At 41.3% G+C, this 11731-nt stretch overlaps 1 long non-coding RNA gene across 1 annotated transcript in view; it reads left to right on the top strand.

Annotated features, from left to right (window-relative positions):
• LOC109288889 overlaps window positions 1-11731 on the top strand; it is an 18099-nt gene that overhangs the window by 1221 nt on the left and 5147 nt on the right. Inside the window, exon 2 of the long non-coding RNA XR_002095239.1 lies at window positions 9913-9915. This is a non-coding gene — a long non-coding RNA (uncharacterized LOC109288889). The remainder of the gene's footprint in view (window positions 1-9912; window positions 9916-11731) is intronic.

Below are 11731 nucleotides of genomic sequence, written 5' to 3'. Positions count from 1 at the left end.
TAAAAAAAAAAAAAAAAAAAAAGAGGGTTCCCCCCCTTCCTAGTTTAGTAAAATTAAAGTAATTTATGTCATATTGATATGTCGATATGTTTTTCAATAAACTTTTTCACAGTTTTTTTTAAATTCTCTTTAGTTTAAAAATTATAATTATATGTCTTCCTCCCACTTTGAAAATGGCGCAAGGTGTTCATTTGCAGAGTTCTGCTGTTCAAATCTACTCTGAGAATAGAAATGTCATGACTCAGTTAACAATGCTTTATTATTCACATTCATCTTTTTTTATAGTGTTCTTTATCTCAAAAACATTGTAAATCAGATATCTTCCTCCCACTCTTTTGTTCACTTGCAAATTTTTATTATTCTAGTTTAAGAAAGCAATGGAGTGTCAAGAGTCAGTGTATATTGTTTGTGTTCTTTTTTTGCTTAAAATTACTTTTAGCTATAAAAAATAAGGATGTAAAATAGAAAAAACAGCCAAATTTAAAGAGGCTTAGGAACAAGTGTGTGTTTAATTGGGTTTTTTTTTTTTCCTAACAGAAGATCATTTCAGTTGTAATGGACTTCAGAAGGTGGAGCAAACGTTTTATAAACTTTGTTTGTATTTGCTAATCCGACAAAAGCCTTTCATGGTTTCTGTCTTACCCCCTTCAACTCGGGGCTGCAACTTCTCAAAATAAAAATCTGGATAACATTTTCAAATGCGTTTGCACTGTGAGCTCCTGTAAATGTATGCATGTGTCTATTCAGAAGCCTGTAGTTTCCATTCCTTTGCACCCACAGGCAATGCCAGATTTTCAAAAGCCCTCTGCTCCTACGTCTGCACCGAAAGAAGTGGTCAGTTATCGTAAGAATACTGCACATCTGGTGCAGACCCCCTGCGGAGATGTGGCCTGTGTTCGGCAATTGCTTATGCAATCAATGAAACAGCTTGTGCAGACAATGATCTAAATTTGTATGCATTTTTTTTTTTTTTGTGGGAAAGAGTACAGATGGGGTAACCACATCATTTGATTTCGAAATGATGCTACCATATGTAGTTTAGAGTGGAGTTAAGCCTGGACCACAAATTTTTGTTTCTGGATCAGAACTTATGTACCATGGGGAGGGTCTGGCTTGGGGTTATGTTTCGGGCCCATCTCTATTTCCTATTAGCTTTTCCTTTTGGTTCACTTTTTTTTTTTTAGATTGCAGCTGTTGTGATGTTGGGTTGCAGTTGTTGTGGTGTCTGTGTGTGAAGGTTTTAGAAGCAGTTGAGCTTTTTGGGGCAGGGGCTGTCTTGGTTTTGTGTTGGCACAGTACCTAGCCCAGAGGCAGCCCAGTGACTGGGATTTTGAGCTAGGACCACAGTACACAGTAATTATAATGAACACATTGCTTGGCCTTTCAGGTGGTCTCTGTTCTTCTGTTAAGCAGCATTAATCTTTCTTACACTTTGCAAAATAAGTAAATTTTTCTGTCCTGGGGTTAGTCCAGAGAGCGGCAGGCTCCTGTGGCATTTCACATACTGGTTAATAGCAAGTAATCTTGTCTTTCCACTCTTTTGAATTTATTTCCTCCTGCTTATGATCAAAACACACTGGCATCACACTAGGGCTGCACACGCTAGAAGGCAATTGTTCTCTCCAGGAGACTCCTACAAGGAGCGTCTGTTTGGGAAGCTGAAGTTAAACTCCAGCTTGGATTTCCTACGCTGTCTTTTTCTGAGAGGCAGCCCAAGGGTCTATTGTAAAGAAGCCGTACTGTTTCTTTTAGCTGAAATTTTCTGACTTTTTGCCATCAAGGATGATTGAACCAGTTCAAATCAAATAAGAATCAACCTGAACCTTTGCCTGAAACCACAACAGCCTTCTTCCTCACCCAAATCCAGAACTAAGGTTTTGTACTTATTTTTATTAATGGACTGGCTTGTGGCCTGTCCTACATGTCCCTTCTGTTGCTATATGGAGCCCTCTTACTCCTGGGCACTGGCTATCCATAGTGCATGTAGCAGCATGAGATGAAGCCTCTTCAAAGACGCTGTTAGTCCTTAGATGAATGGGTGGGAGAATTCCCAGAGCTTTGTGCGTTCCCCCATAAATGCACCAGGGAGAACAGCTGCACCTGTATGCATGTGCACACACACTGCACCAGCTACACAGCTGGGACAAGCTATATCCCTTTCCTGCAGCAGAGGAAGATTAAGAGAAAGATTGTGACTCAAAGTTGCAAAATGCTTCCCTGAAGTAGCTCAGCAATGCACTGTCCTATAAACGGGTCTTACAGCAAAGCCTCCACGATGTCCAAATGAAGGACTGGAAATGTTAGACTTGCAATGTGTTTCACTGCACATTGCACAACTTAAGAGCATGACACATTTTTATCTGAACTGATCCGATTGTATATATGTGTGTGTATAGATATAGATACATGTGTGTATAGGGGTGTGTGTGTGTGTGTATGTATATGTGTATAGATGTGCGTGTGTATTTAAAAACAACCCTTTGATATTATAATCTTTGCTTCTGCAACTTTCCTATGTTAATTCATTTTCCCTTCCTTCCTCTGAGGGTTAAATGCTCGTCCGATTGGCAGACAGTCTAACCTCACCAATACGATCAAGTTTCAGAAACAAAAATCCGACCAGAAGAAGAGAGCCAGAAATGGACATTGCTTTACTTTATTAATTCATTACAAAGTTAATAAGGGCAAGTCTCCCTGATGGACAGGCTCTGTTTAGTCTTTTAGCGCATTAAGAAAGGAAGCATAATGGTGAGTACGTTAGGAGGGGAAATGCTTCCAAAAGCCAGGGTAATGAAATCTGCAAGCAATACTTAAAGCATTAGATCTAATTTTGAGATGGTTCCAACTTGAAGCGTTAAAACAGTTGCATAAATCACAGGGCAGAATCTGTGAATTTTCCCAAGAAAAGTTAATGCTGCTCCTGACTTCCCTGTCCCTCATTCCCTTCTGAATGATGCTGAAGCTATATGGGTAAAGTCTTTTTCTCACAGCAGGTTTTATATGCTCTACTATCACCAAAATGCCCCGTGCACCAGTTCTAGTAAATATCATCAAATCAGGATATTTTCCTAAAACTTACCCAAAGTAATTGAATATTTTTAAATTGCTAAAACTGAGCTCTAAACCACAAGAGAGACAACGTTTCTCACTATTGTTGACTTGCACGAAAAAAAATTCCAAGTCTTTCAATATTTAACAAGGTTTTTCTTTTTTCTTTTTTAAATCGATATGAATTTTAAAAAGATATAAAGTACTTGTTTTTTTCATATCTGCTGCACAGCGCAGTCTCAACTGATATTCTCATTCTCACCTTTGCTTACTGTACTGAAGGAAATGCCACTGCCACCTGATCATCTCATTGGCTGCTATTCAGCAGCCCTCATTAGACTATATTGAAAAGCACTTGTTCTGTCTAGTCTCCACATAGGCCTGATTCAAAGCTCACAAGTCACTAGAAAGATTCCCACTGTTTTCCATGGACCAAGCTCCAAAACGTTTGCCACAACTTCAGCAGCTTGCGACACACTTTAATTCATTTCTGGTTTAGCAGTGCCTGTCACTAACGGAAAAGATGTACCAGTCTACACATCTTTTCTCCAAACTATCCAACATGCCTGAGTGATTTCTGCAAGAAAAAGTTAGTTTGGGGGCAATCTACATGCATTGTATCATTCTTAATTCATGTAGCTGTAGCACTTACTAAAAAATGCTTTATAACACCCCGACCTGCACTGACCAAGGACATGACAATAACATTTTGCTACAAAGAACTGTATTTAAACAAGCTTCTGGCTCTCAGGGTTCAAATATTACTGTGCTGTGTAAGAAAGCTGGTTTAAAACCTGCTCCTTATCTCTCTTCTCACATAGTGTATTAGGCACCAGAGAAACTCATACAGAAGTGGGAACTCATTATGTGGATGAAGTTGTTCAGGATTATAGAGTGAAGTCGGGGAAATGGATCCCTGAGGTTGCATGAAACTGTGTTTGATTGTTACACTGGAGAGGTTATCCAACTGCAATTTGTCCATTTTAATGTATGAAGTATTTTGTTATTATTTGATATATTTGTTAAAAGACTAGAGTACATTTGGTGCATGGTATACAAAACCAACCAGTGATATTAGTGTCAAGGTAGATTTTTCCCCAGGACACATTTAAATGCCAGTTTGCCCATCCTTTCTGTAACATTAATACTGCTAAGTGCGCTTGGTTTATTAGTGGTAAAGTGTTTCAGAGGAGTTTAAGGGCGTTTAAAATCTCCTGAAGTTTGGTTGGATTTGAGTGCCCAAATCTCCTTATAACACTTATAACTCTCCTTTATAACTGTTGTTTGTGCAAATTCAGGTCTTGATCCTGAAAAAAATCACATGTGAATGATTTTGCTGTTTATGTATAGCACGCTAATATGTTGTAGGGAGCAGTCACTGCTGTGGCATTTGTATGCGATTGAACAAAGCCCTGGAGGAATCAAAGACCTCCAGACTTGTCCAAGTAGATCCCAGCATTGGTGTTCTTTATTCAGAAGTACTCTACCACTGTCCCTCTGGCAGCTTCTACATTTGCTTTAACCTTAGTATTGTGCTGGGGTTTAACTGTGAACACTTTGTTTCCACTGGCTAGGGACAGAAATGACATATAAACTGGTATAAGTAATTGGAAACCGGTTCAAATATATAACACAACAGAAGTTCAGTGCATGTAAACCGCTTTCAAAATGGCCAAAACTGGTTTAAGATAAATCTGGATGGATATAGTATCACTTAACTGATTTAGGTTCAATCAGTTTATTGAAATTTCGTCCCAGATCCTCTCCAGGTTCAAGTTAACTCACAGTCCCCCAGCATCCCATGAAGGTTTTCACCACCCCGGAAACCCCCCTTCCTCTTTGCAGAGTGGGTGGGATAGCCTTAGCCTTCTGGCCTAGGCCACTGCAGGCAGGTGGCTGCATTTCTGGAATCAAAAGTGAATGTCTGTTCACTTGCTTATTGGCTCAATCTAGGCAGCTGAGACTAACCTGCAAAGATTGAATCAATTCAGCCAAGGGCTTTTTGACCGTCTGTGCTTAGCCACTGTGAACAGTTACCCACCTGAACAAGCGCCACTAAGCATGGCATTAATCCTTCTCGAATATGGCCCTTGGCTTATTCCTCTTTGAATCTATTCTGTATTCAAAGCAAGTACATTTTTTTTTTTCTGTCACTATACCGCTATTGTTAACAACTATAAATGTATTAAAAACACAAGGGCATTTTGGTATGTGTATAGTGCATGAGAAATATTGTTACATGACAAGCTCCAATTGGCAAGTGAAAAGAGGTTTTATTGAAGGAAATAGCAGTAGCAAACAGTGAACTATGCAGAATAATGGTAATTGTTCCTTTAACATTGGCAGCGCACGTTCACTTAATATGACTGCTCCTCTGTCTCTGCCTCATCCAGACCCAGAGGACCTGTTAGACAAGCAGGCAGCCACCTCTCTCTGGGATCAAGCTGTCAATGCAAACTTGCTTTCTTTCTATTTCTCTGAGCTAAGCTATACCCCCAGAGCTCCAGAAGCTTTTCCTGAGTGAAAGCTTTAAAAAAGCTCCATTCTAAATTACATCACATGAGCTGTTCTCTTCAGACTGACAGAACAAAAGGGGGGGGAATGCCAAAAGTACAATCTGAATGATTTCTTAGTGGCACTGAATGATTTACCTCTTCGCAGTTTATTGAAACAGATTAAACTTGCCTTGACCTTGCCTAACCAACCCTGCATGAGCTCTCCAGTAACTAGTTTCCTTTCAAAGAAAGTTCAGCTAGTGTATGAGGGAAACGATAAAAAAAAAAAATGTAGCAGAAAGCTACTCTGCAGAGCCCAGTTCATTGCAATGTCTTAGCATTCAGAGCCCCATGCAGGTGATTACTATCTTTAGTGAGTGCCAGAAGTATGCCTGGCTCTTTGCAAATATTTTAGATAACATGGTCTGGGCTGTGGGCAGCTCCTCCTTGAAATACCCCAGTTTTATGTATTCACAAGCTAATGCAGATGTATGCAGATAAGCAGTGCTGTAGCAACAAAGTTTGGCACTCAGGGCAAAGCCCGCAGTGGCAGCCCGCCCTCACCCTGCACGCAGATCCGAGGGGCACATGCCCCCCCATGCTTGCCTGGCAGGGCACGCAGTGGCAGAAGTCACCCTTCCCCCACCCCCATGCCACCCCAAAATAAGCCGCTTGTGGCTCTGTCCTGTGCCCTGCCCCAGCTGGGCCGCACCTGTTGGAGTCCCTTTGCTTTGGCACCTAGGGCAGTTGCCCTGCTCGCCCCCGTCCCCCCGCTACAGCACTGCAGACGAGAGGATTACATTGGGATAGGGTGGCAAAGTCATTTCAGTGATCTTAAAGGGTAAGTACAAACAGTCAAAAAGCCCAAGGCTGAATTGATTCAATCTTCGCGGTTTAGTCTAAACTGCATAGCTTGAACCAATAAGCAAGTGAACAGACATTCACTTTTGATTCCAGAAATGCAGCCATATGGCTGCAGTAGCCCAGGCCAGAAGCTTGGGGGCGCTAGAGCATGCCTCCCTGCTGGGCTGGAGCAGACAGCTTGGGCCAAGGCTAGCCCGCCCACCCTGCGAGGGCAGGGGGGTGGGTTGCGGGAAGAGTGCAAAACATCCTGGGGGACTGTGAGTTGACTTGAATCTGGAGGAGATCTGAGACAGAAGTTCAATAAACCAGTTAAAACCTGGACGGATGTAGCATCAGACTTTGCTGATTTAATCTTAAACTGGTTTTGGTCATTTTGAAAGCGGTTTCTGTGAACTGAACTTCTGTTGTGTTACAGATTCGAACCGGTTTCCAATCACTTATACCAGTTTATGTGCAACTTCTGTCCCTAGCCTTGTTGTGTTACAGATCTGAACTGGTTTCTTATCACTTATACTGGTTTATGTGTAATTTGTGTCCTTAGAGAAAGAATTTAGAGCCTGGCTCTGTTTGGGACATCTCCAGCTAAAGGCTGCAAGCAGAAGTAGAGGGACTAACTGAATGTTTCCTGGTCCTGCTGTCACTGTGAGGGGGAAGAAAAAGTAGACAGGCCTCATTCTCTCTTCAAAATGCCTCAGATCGGATGAAGGAGGTAGAGAGTCTCCGTACAGAGCAACTATTGGCCAGCTGTGAAAAAGGTAGGTGGTTTCTGTTTGCCTCCCCGACTAAATAAAGCTAGGAGGAAGAAATATTCCTTGGGGTATGTGGTAGTGAAAGTCTCTTGTTGAAGCACAAAATAAGCTTGTGATTTTTGCTTGCAGTTTTCAACTTTGCAACAACCCAAGCAAACCACTGGGTTTAGGCCACTGAAGTCCTACACCCCAAAGCAAGGACATTTTACACAGCTCACGTTCTGAGCCCCCCGGGCTATTTCTTAAGAAATCCATTGCAATATTCACAAGAGTTGAACTCAGGCATCCTAGCAAAATTTCCAGCTCAGCCAAATATACCCTACTGCGGCCCATACCCATTTGCCCTTTAGTGCTGAAGTGGATAAGGTTTTTTTTAATGCATATCTTAAACTGATGCTGATGCTAATAAGTATATGCACACGTTCTACAGCTGAGCTGAAACCTGAACCAGATGACAGATCAGTAATAAAGACAAACAATAAAGACAATCAGTTCCCTAGACCATAATAGTAAAATAATTAAACATTTTCTTCCGCATGAGAGGCTCCATTTAAATGGTTATAATTACAGCAACATCAATTAATATTCACCACAGAAAAGCGCAATTCAGACTTACCTGAGTCTCCGAGAGCCTGTAAGATAGGACTGCCCAATTCTGGAAAACAGGAATCAGACAGAAGGAACTCAGTATGTAAGAAACACTCATATATGTGTGAGGCTGGATTTTGTAGCATCATTAGTACAACACGGATGCCAACGTGTTGGTAAACAGAAACGTGTGCTAAAGTCCCACTATTATTATTACAGAGACAATGTATTAGATCCATAAAGAGAAGGGTACTGCTACATTGAGCATTGCTGTGCCCAGCATTTTAGGCTCTTAGCCAGCGAACTCAGCTCACAAAATCAAAGTTAGATGTCTAGGGTCTCTATTCAGTGCGTGAGGAGCATTTGATGCCTATCGCCAGAATCTAAAAAAGCTGGTATGCCAAGTGGGGAGCTACCTAAGGTACCCAGTGGGTAATGCTAAAGAAAGAAGTATGTTTTGAACCCTGCCTATCTCCAGGGCTTCGGTGCTTGCTGTTGCCTGCAGGGAAGCATCTCCCTTTTCAAAGAGGATCCACAGCTCAGAGCCCTTTCCTGGAGTCGAAGACCTACACATTTTCTATCAGGGAACTGCAGAGAGGTAAGTTCCTGCTTTCACGGTAGTTGTGTCCAACAGTGCAATGGTTGCGACATTCAGCCAGGGTCGATTCTGCCTGAGAGGGAATTGAGTTCACATCTTCCCATCTCCCAGGAGAGGGCCTTAATCATCAAGGTAAAGAGTATTCTGCAGAGGAGCACTCGCAGTCCCTCCTGGCAAAGCTGATCTGTATACTCAGAGACAGAGTGCGGGCATGACTGTACCTAATGGTTATGGCACTTATCTGGACGGGGCAAAGATGCAGATCCCGGTCTTTGCTGCACTAAGTGCTTAACATAAAATTATAAGGTGTTCACTCTTTGCCCAGGAAAACTTTTCCTGAACCTCTGCATGACAAGGGAAGGGGATTTGACCAGTATCCAGCAAGTGAGGATGAGTGTAACGAGCTGGCTTCCCTTTCCTTTCTCAGTGCTTCAGGGATGGCACAAACAAACCTGCCTATGGTGGAAGATTACATAGCAGAGCCCATTGCCAGTTGGAAACTGTAAGTCGTACAATTAAAATTGAGAAGTGTTATGTTACTTCAGATACAAACCTGGGTTCTTCATTTAACTATGGCAGGCCTCGATTTACCTTCTGTCAAATGGGGATAATATGTGTGTACTGTATGTGGCAAATGAAGGGTAAATTCATATGTTACGTGATATTTTTTTTTTTTTGTTATGCCACAAAAACGAAATTATCAGTCATTTGTAATGTCTTGCTTTACTTAGCTCCAGAAAGTTTAGCCTGTGATGAATTATGCTGCTTGTAACTTCTGTAGCTGTTGCAGTTGATGGGCACTAGTTAGCTACAAGAACTGGGTAAAACTCGATGGGTTCCTGAATATCTTTCCAACCTGCAGGTTTTCTGGGGTTTTTTTTGCAATCTTATTGTTACGCTTTTCAGCACTCTGCCTCCTACTTCAGAGCATTAGTAACGCCAAATAAAACTCAGGGTGTCCGTTAACGTTAGATAAGTTGTTTCCATTTTAACCAGAGAAAAATCTATTGACTTTAGTATGTTTGGCATGAGGAACCCGTATTCATATCCTCTTTAGGTCACTGTAAGCCAATTGTTCATCAAGGAAATACTGCACTATGCCTAATTTTCCTTTTTGCTGTACATTTACAGGAATCTTCTGTTTGGAAAGTTGGTTCAAGCTTCTGTAATCAAATTTTTGTCTGGTGGGTGGCGATGGAAATACGAACTATGGGAAACAAAATGTTATTGCCATATGTGCTGCATTGTGGTTTGGTAGCAGTTGTTGTCGGTACTCGAGTGGTCATCAAAGCGTCTCTCAGGGGAGGTGAAATATATATATAAAAATATCAGTTTTCAAAGAGTAAAGAAAGGTACAACAATTTTTGTGACAAGTTTTCAGCATGTTTCTGATTATCCTTTTGGCTGGAGAGTTGGGGTTTCTAATTGTAGGGGTAAAGAATCCTTTTTATCTATCTCTTGCCTCTTAATCCTATGCTAGACAGCATTGTTTTCTGAGCCTTTTGTCTTCTAGTGAAGGAGACAATCTCTGGCTCATGTGAACATCTTGTTAAAGTCTGTTGAGGATTAGGGGGTGTGACAGTTTTCTTGCTGAGCCTTTTTATTGGGGATTTTTATGCCTGCTATTCTGGGAGGTCTTTGAAATGTCTTCTATGTAGCAATCATTTCCCTGTTTCTTTGTTGTTCCAAAATGTTGAAGTTGTATTTTTCTCATCTGTTCCTCTTTATATTTGGTACTATTTAGACATAGTGCTGCAACTTGCAACACGGTGCTTGTCCATCTCTCTTCACACCTCCGAGTCTCATAAATATTGCTATAACAGCTGCAGTGCAATCGCGGAGCTGATTTTTGTTTAGAGCAAATTGAGTTTTCAAATGACTGGTGTCACTTTAAGAAAGGATTGAGCAGAAAGTCTGAAATGTTGGGAAAAGCCTTCAGCAAAGAGCCTGGTGAGGACCCAAAATATAAAGAAACCAGACAGATTTTCAAGTGCTCAGTGCCTGAAAGTTGAAGCTAAGCATTCAAAAGTACTCAGGACCCACTACCTACCGCTGCCACTCTTATTAACCAAACTTATCAAATGGACTCGGGGGAACAGACTGATGGAAACAGAACTAGTTTAAAGCTTTTTAATAAAAACAGATTTTTCTCACGAAAAACCGATCCTTTTTGTTGACGGGCCAGAGAGCCGGTAGTAAATCTCAGATTCTTTTCCCAACAAATCCAGAGAGAGAGCTTTTTTGCTTAAATCGTCCCTGTTTTTTAACCAGCTCTCCTGAGCATGCAGCGTATTTTAAAAATCTGGCCAATTATTTTTTATATGAAGCGACAGCTGAGTCCTGGAAATCTGGCTCTGAATGCAAGCGCTGATCTTTGGGAAATCTGGCCAATAGGGCTCTACTGTGGAGCTTACATTGGCAAGTGCTTTTGCATTCTAGTATTCCCAGGGCAAAGATTAAGCCCCCAGGCCTCCAAACTGAAGTCAAGTGAACTTCCTGCCACTTGGGCATCTACCCAGGCAGTTCCAAAATCAGGGGTTACGTGGTCACCGGTGTAAGCCAGAGTTGAACAGTGCAGTCCGTACTGACGGTGTCTGCAGCAATGAGTATCTGGCTCTCGAATGGAGAAACTCACTGCACTATTTCTTCCTTGGAGAAGACCGGGGCAATTTTTTTGGTGCAATGGCAAAACTCCCATAGACTTCAGTTGGAGGAGGAAGGGGGAAGCGAGGGATGGGGATGGATTTCGTCGTAGGAGTTTTTTTCTGCAAAGCTTCTACTTCATTCAATAGGTGCCGAATCGCATCCTTAATGGAAGAAGAATGGCTCCCCATTTAGTTGGTCCGCTTCAATTTAGTAAATGCCTATTCACTTTTGTCTCCCTTGCAAGCAATTTCGCCCATGTTTCCACTTGTTTCACTTGAAGCTTCCTTGATCGCTTTTTTAACTCAGTCTTGTGCTTCTATAATCTTATTTAATTTCCCCCTCTCTCCTTAAAACACTCTGCTCTGAATATTGCCTTATCTTATTTTATAGTACCTAATGTAGTCTTTTAAAGCAGTTTATACGTGCTAATGTGCATTGATATGCCACTGAAGTTTATCAAAATTGCCTTTCATCTTGTGTTTATTTCTACTGATATTTTTAAGCGTATGCCTCAAATGCAGCACTGTTGTGGATTAACACCGTCTTTATAAAAGCAGGTGCAACGTGTTTATTTTCTCACTAACTTTGCTATAACAAATTACTTGCATGGAGTGTGTTTAATGGGAATCTTGTGGGACTATCAAAAGGGCATTTATTTGCTATTGAAATATCAATTAAGATAACACGCACGCTAATATAGTAATCAAATAAACCTGATGGATAACAAAAAACTTTTTAAAGCT

Source organism: Gavialis gangeticus, unplaced genomic scaffold (genome assembly GCF_001723915.1).
Source record: "Gavialis gangeticus isolate Ggan-Ray unplaced genomic scaffold, GavGan_comp1, whole genome shotgun sequence".
Taxonomy (NCBI): Eukaryota; Metazoa; Chordata; order Crocodylia; family Gavialidae; genus Gavialis; species Gavialis gangeticus.
Note: the sequence above shows the minus strand (reverse complement) of the source record. Positions and strands in the feature narration are given on the sequence as shown.